This window comes from Salmo salar, chromosome 19, assembly GCF_965601325.2.
Source record: "Salmo salar chromosome 19, fSalSal1, whole genome shotgun sequence".
NCBI lineage: Eukaryota > Metazoa > Chordata > Actinopteri > Salmoniformes > Salmonidae > Salmo > Salmo salar.
The window spans coordinates 88705967-88712857 of NC_138309.1; the positions used below are offsets into that span (position 1 = coordinate 88705967).

General features: G+C 41.5%; 1 non-coding gene across 1 annotated transcript; it reads right to left on the reverse strand.

Annotated features, from left to right (window-relative positions):
• Positions 1-6510: 6510 nt before the first annotated feature.
• Positions 6511-6586, reverse strand: trnav-uac (transfer RNA valine (anticodon UAC)). Its single transcript has one exon. It is a non-coding gene; the product is annotated as a tRNA-Val (tRNA).
• Between the last annotated feature and the right edge of the window lie 305 nt (positions 6587-6891).

Sequence of the window (6891 nt, forward strand, 5' to 3'; positions counted from 1 at the left end):
AGACCTACTCCAGTAGACAGGTTATGTATAGACCTACTCCAGTAGACAGGTTATTTATAGACCTACTCCAGGTTATGTATAGACCTACTCCAGGTTATGTATAGACCTACTCCAGTAGACAGGTTATGTATAGACCTACTCCAGTAGACAGGTTATGTATAGACCTACTCCAGGTTATGTATAGACCTACTCCAGGTTATGTATAGACCTACTCCAGTAGACAGGTTATGTATAGACCTACTCCAGGTTATGTATAGACCTACTCCAGTAGACAGGTTATGTATAGACCTACGCCAGGTTATGTATAGACCTACTCCAATAGACAGGTTATGTATAGACCTACTCCAGGTTATGTATAGACCTACTCAAGGTTATGTATAGACCTACCCCAGTAGACAGGTTATGTATAGACCTACCCCAGTAGACAGGTTATGTATAGACCTACCCCAGTAGGCAGGTTATGTATAGACCTACTCCAGTAGACAGGTTATGTATAGACCTACTCCAGTAGACAGGTTATGTATAGATCTACTCCAGGTTATGTATAGACCTACCCCAGTAGACAGGTTATGTATAGACCTACCCCATGTTATGTATAGACATACCCCAGTAGACAGGTTATGTAAAGACCTACCCCAGGTTATGTATAGACCTACCCCAGGTTATGTATAGACCTACTCCAGGTTATGTATAGACCTACTCCAGTAGACAGGTTATGTATAGACCTACCCCAGTAGACTGGTTATGTATAGACCTACCCCAGTAGACAGGTTATGTATAGACCTACTCCAGTTGACAGGTTATGTATAGACCTACTCCAGGTTATGTATAGACCTACCCCAGTAGACAGGTCATGTATAGACCTACTCCAGGTTATGTATAGACCTACTCCAGTAGACGGGTTATGTATAGACCTACTCCAGTAGACAGGTTATGTATAGACCAACCCCAGTAGACTGGTTATGTATAGACCTACCCCAGTAGAGAGGTTATGTATAGACCTACTCCAGTAGACAGGTTATGTATAGACCTTCTCCAGGTTATGTATAGACCTACTCCAGTAGACAGGTTATGTATAGACCTACTCCAGGTTATGTATAGACCTACTCCAGGTTGTGTATAGACCTACTCCAGGTTATGTATAGACCTACTCCAGTAGACAGGTTATGTATAGACCTACCCCAGTAGACAGGTTATGTATAGACCTACCCCAGTAGACAGGTTATGTATAGACCTACCCCAGTAGGCAGGTTATGTATAGACCTACTCCAGTAGACAGGTTATATAAAGACCTACTCCAGTAGACAGGTTATGTATAGACCTACTCCAGTTGATATATATACCTACCCCAGTAGACAGGTTATGTATAGACCTACCCCAGGTTATGTATAGACCTACCCCAGTAGACAGGTTATGTATAGACCTACCCCAGGTTATGTATAGACCTACTCCAGTAGCCAGGTTATGTATAGACCTACCCCAGTAGACTGGTTATGTATAGACCTACCCCAGTAGACAGGTTATGTATAGACCTACTCCAGTAGACAGGTTATGTATAGACCTACTCCAGGTTATGTATAGACCTACCCCAGTAGACAGGTCATGTATAGACCCACTCCAGGTTATGTATAGACCTACTCCAGTAGACAGGTTATGTATAGACCTACTCCAGTAGACAGGTTATGTATAGACCTACTCCAGGTTATGTATAGACCTACCCCAGGTTATGTATAGACCTACTCCAGGTTATGTATAGACCTACCCCAGTAGACAGGTTATGTATAGACCTACTCCAGGTTATGTATAGACCTACTCCAGGTTATGTATAGACCTACCCCAGTAGACAGGTTATGTATAGACCTACCCCAGTAGACAGGTTATGTATAGACCTACTCCAGGTTATGTATAGACCTACCCCAGGTTATGTATAGACCTACTCCAGGTTATGTATAGACCTACCCCAGTAGAAAGGTTATGTATAGACCTACTCCAGGTTATGTATAGACCTACCCCAGTAGACAGGTTATGTATAGACCTACCCCAGTAGACAGGTTATGTATAGACCTACTCCAGTAGACAGGTTATGTATAGACCTACCCCAGTAGACAGGTTATGTATAGACCTACTCCAGTAGACAGGTTATGTATAGACCTACTCCAGTAGACAGGTTATGTATAGACCTACTCCAGGTTATGTATAGACCTACTCCAGGTTATGTATTGACCTACTCCAGTAGACAGGTTATGTATAGACCTACCCCAGTCGACAGGTTATGTATAGACCTACTCCAGGTTATGTATAGACCTACTCCAGGTTATGTATAGACCTACTCCAGGTTATGTGTAGACCTACTCCAGTAGACAGGTTATGTATAGACCTACTCCAGTAGACAGGTTATGTATAGACCTACTCCAGGTTATGTATAGACCTACCCCAGTAGACAGGTTATGTATAGACCTACCCCAGGTTATGTATAGACCTACCCCAGGTTATGTATAGACCTACTCCAGGTTATGTATAGACATACTCCAGTAGACAGGTTATGTATAGACCTACTCCAGGTTATGTATAGACCTACTCCAGGTTATGTATAGACCTACTCCAGGTTATGTATAGACCTACTCCAGGTTATGTATAGACCTACTCCAGTAGACAGGTTATGTATAGACCTACTCCAGGTTATGTATAGACCTACCCCAGTAGACTGGTTATGTATATACCTACTCCAGGTTATGTATATACCTACTCCAGGTTATGTATAGACCTACCCCAGTAGACAGGTCATGTATAGACCTACTCCAGTAGACAGGTTATGTATAGATCTACTCCAGGTTATGTATAGACCTACTCCAGTAGACAGGTTATGTATAGACCTACTCCAGTAGACAGGTTATGTATAGACCTACTCCAGTAGACAGGTTATGTATAGACGTACTCCAGGTTATGTATAGACCTACTCCATTAGACAGGTTATGTATAGACCTACTCCAGGTTATGTATAGACCTACTCCAGGTTATGTATAGACCTACTCCAGGTTAGGTATAGACCTACTCCAGGTTATGTATAGACCTACTCCAGGTTATGTATAGACCTACTCCAGTAGACAGGTTATGTATAGACCTACTCCAGGTTATGTATAGACCTACTCCAGTAGACAGGTTATGTATAGACCTACTCCAGGTTATGTATAGACCTACTCCAGGTTATGTATAGACCTACTCCAGGTTATGTATAGACCTACTCCAGGTTATGTATAGACCTACCCCAGTAGACAGGTCATGTATAGACCTACTCCAGTAGACAGGTTATGTATAGACCTACCCCAGTAGACAGGTTATGTATAGACCTACTCCAGGTTATGTATAGACCTACTCCAGTAGACAGGTTATGTATAGACCTACTCCAGTAGACAGGTTATGTATAGACCTACTCCAGTAGACAGGTTATGTATAGACCTACTCCAGGTTATGTATAGACCTACTCCAGTAGACAGGTTATGTATAGACCTACCCCAGTAGACTGGTTATGTATAGACCTACCCCAGTAGACAGGTTATTTATAGACCTACCCCAGTAGACAGGTTATGTATAGACCTACTCCAGTAGACAGGTTATGTATAGACCTACTCCAGGTTATGTATAGACCTACCCCAGTAGACAGGTTATGTATAGATCTACCCCAGTAGACAGGTTATATATAGACCTACTCCAGTAGACAGGTTATGTATAGACCTACTCCAGTAGACAGGTTATGTATAGACCTACCCCAGTAGACAGGTTATGTATAGACCTACTCCAGTAGACAGGTTATGTATAGACCGACCCCTTTAGACAGGTTATGTATAGACCTACTCCAGGTTATGTATAGACCTACTCCAGGTTATGTATTGACCTACTCCAGTAGACAGGTTATGTATAGACCTACCCCAGTCGACAGGTTATGTATAGACCTACTCCAGGTTATGTATAGACCTACTCCAGGTTATGTATAGACCTACTCCAGGTTATGTGTAGACCTACTCCAGTAGACAGGTTATGTATAGACCTACTCCAGTAGACAGGTTATGTATAGACCTTCTCCAGGTTATGTATAGACCTACCCCAGTAGACAGGTTATGTATAGACCTACCCCAGGTTATGTATAGACCTACCCCAGGTTATGTATAGACCTACTCCAGGTTATGTATAGACCTACTCCAGTAGACAGGTTATGTATAGACCTACCCCAGTAGACAGGTTATGTATAGACCTACCCCAGTAGACAGGTTATGTATAGACCTACTCCAGTAGACAGGTTATGTATAGACCGACCCCTTTAGACAGGTTATGTATAGACCTACTCCAGGTTATGTATAGACCTACTCCAGGTTATGTATTGACCTACTCCAGTAGACAGGTTATGTATAGACCTACCCCAGTCGACAGGTTATGTATAGACCTACTCCAGGTTATGTATAGACCTACTCCAGGTTATGTATAGACCTACTCCAGGTTATGTGTAGACCTACTCCAGTAGACAGGTTATGTATAGACCTACTCCAGTAGACAGGTTATGTATAGACCTTCTCCAGGTTATGTATAGACCTACCCCAGTAGACAGGTTATGTATAGACCTACCCCAGGTTATGTATAGACCTACCCCAGGTTATGTATAGACCTACTCCAGGTTATGTATAGACCTACTCCAGTAGACAGGTTATGTATAGACCTACCCCAGTAGACAGGTTATGTATAGACCTACTCCAGTAGACAGGTTATGTATAGACCGACCCCTTTAGACAGGTTATGTATAGACCTACTCCAGGTTATGTATAGACCTACTCCAGGTTATGTATTGACCTACTCCAGTAGACAGGTTATGTATAGACCTACCCCAGTCGACAGGTTATGTATAGACCTACTCCAGGTTATGTATAGACCTACTCCAGGTTATGTATAGACCTACTCCAGGTTATGTGTAGACCTACTCCAGTAGACAGGTTATGTATAGACCTACTCCAGTAGACAGGTTATGTATAGACCTTCTCCAGGTTATGTATAGACCTACCCCAGTAGACAGGTTATGTATAGACCTACCCCAGGTTATGTATAGACCTACCCCAGGTTATGTATAGACCTACTCCAGGTTATGTATAGACCTACTCCAGTAGACAGGTTATGTATAGACCTACTCCAGGTTATGTATAGACCTACTCCAGGTTATGTATAGACCTACTCCAGGTTATGTATAGACCTACTCCAGTAGGTTTAATTCTCCTCCAATAATCTGTTATTTTAGCCTTACATTTTACTTGTGTCTTATATTAGTTCTTATTCCCATCTGCCAAAAAAGGGCAGTACAATGTACCAGCTTTAAAGTCATAATATATACCAATCTCTGCAATTAGCCAATATCATATCAAAATCAAAATCAAAATCCAAACCAAATTCTTATTTTTTTCTATTTTACTGGGTGTGCAGTCTTTAAAATAAATAAATACATAAAATACATTGGTATTTTTTTAAGGGTCAGCCTTACCCATTTTCGCCTTCACATTAATCCAAATCTGATTTGATCTCCACCTCTAAGGATCTCTATGCATGAATAAAAATTTTAAAAAGCGAATGAGTCCATCATGCGTAAAAAAAATAGTAAGTATCCAGAATTGTAATTTTTTAATGTGGTGCGATATGTATTGGGGAATACTTCAGTAGGAGGTAGCTATCACTCACAGCCACGTTGGAATCTCCGAGTCCTGGAACAATTGGTTGTTTATGTTAAAAATGTATCGACCACTAGACAAAACTTCTGCTTCTCCGCTCAGAACCTTTTGAAAGTGGAACACCTGCTCTTTCCATGACATAGACAGACAAGGTGAATCCAGGTGAAAGCTATTGTCCGTTATTGATGTAACTTGTTAACATCACTTCAATCAGTGTAGACGAAGGGGAAGAGACAGGTTATGTATAGAAAGAAGGATTTTTAAGCCTTGAGACAATTGAGACATGGATTGTGTGGGTGTGCCATTCAGAGGGTGAACGGGCAAGACAAAATATTTAATTGTCTTTGAACGGGGTATGGTAGTAGGTGCCAGGCGTACCTGTTTGTGTGTGTCAAGAACTGCAACGCTGCTGGGTTTTTGACACTCAACAGTTTCCTGTGTGTATCAAGAATGGTCCACCAAGGACGTCCAGCCAACTTGACAAAACTGTGGGAAGCATTGGAGTCAACATGGGCCAGCATCCCTGTGAAATGCTTTCCACACCTTGTAGAGTCCATGACCCGAAGAATTGAGGCTGTTCTGAAGGCAAAAGCGGAGGTGTTCCTAATGTTTCATATGCTGTGTATATTGTTATGGTTTAAAAAGTAGAAATAGTATAACAAATATTTCCTCAGGTAATTTATTCTGAAGCAGTCTATCGTGTTAATTTGGTGTCTTCTCAGGTACATTTTAGTCATTTAGCAGACACTCTTATCCAGAGCAACTTACAGTAGTGAATGCATACATTTCACAAATTTTTTCTCTGTACTGGTCCCCCGTGGGAATCGAACCCACAACCCTGGCATTGTAAACACCATGCTCTACCAACTGAGCAACACGGGACCACTAAGTAATCTAGTCTGAAGCAGTCTATCGTGTCAGTTTGGTGTCTTCTCAGGTAGACTCAGTCTATCGTGTTAATTTGGTGTCTTCTCAGGTAATCTAATCTGAAGCAGTCTATCGTGTTAATTTGGTCTCTTCTCAGGTAATCTAATCTGAAGCAGTCTATCGTGTTAATTTGGTGTCTTCTCAGGTAATCTAATCTTAATCAGTCTATCGTGTTAATTTGGTGTCTCCTCAAGTAATCTAATCTGAAGCAGTCTATCGTGTTAATTTGGTGTCTTCTCAGGTAGACTCAGTCTATCGTGTT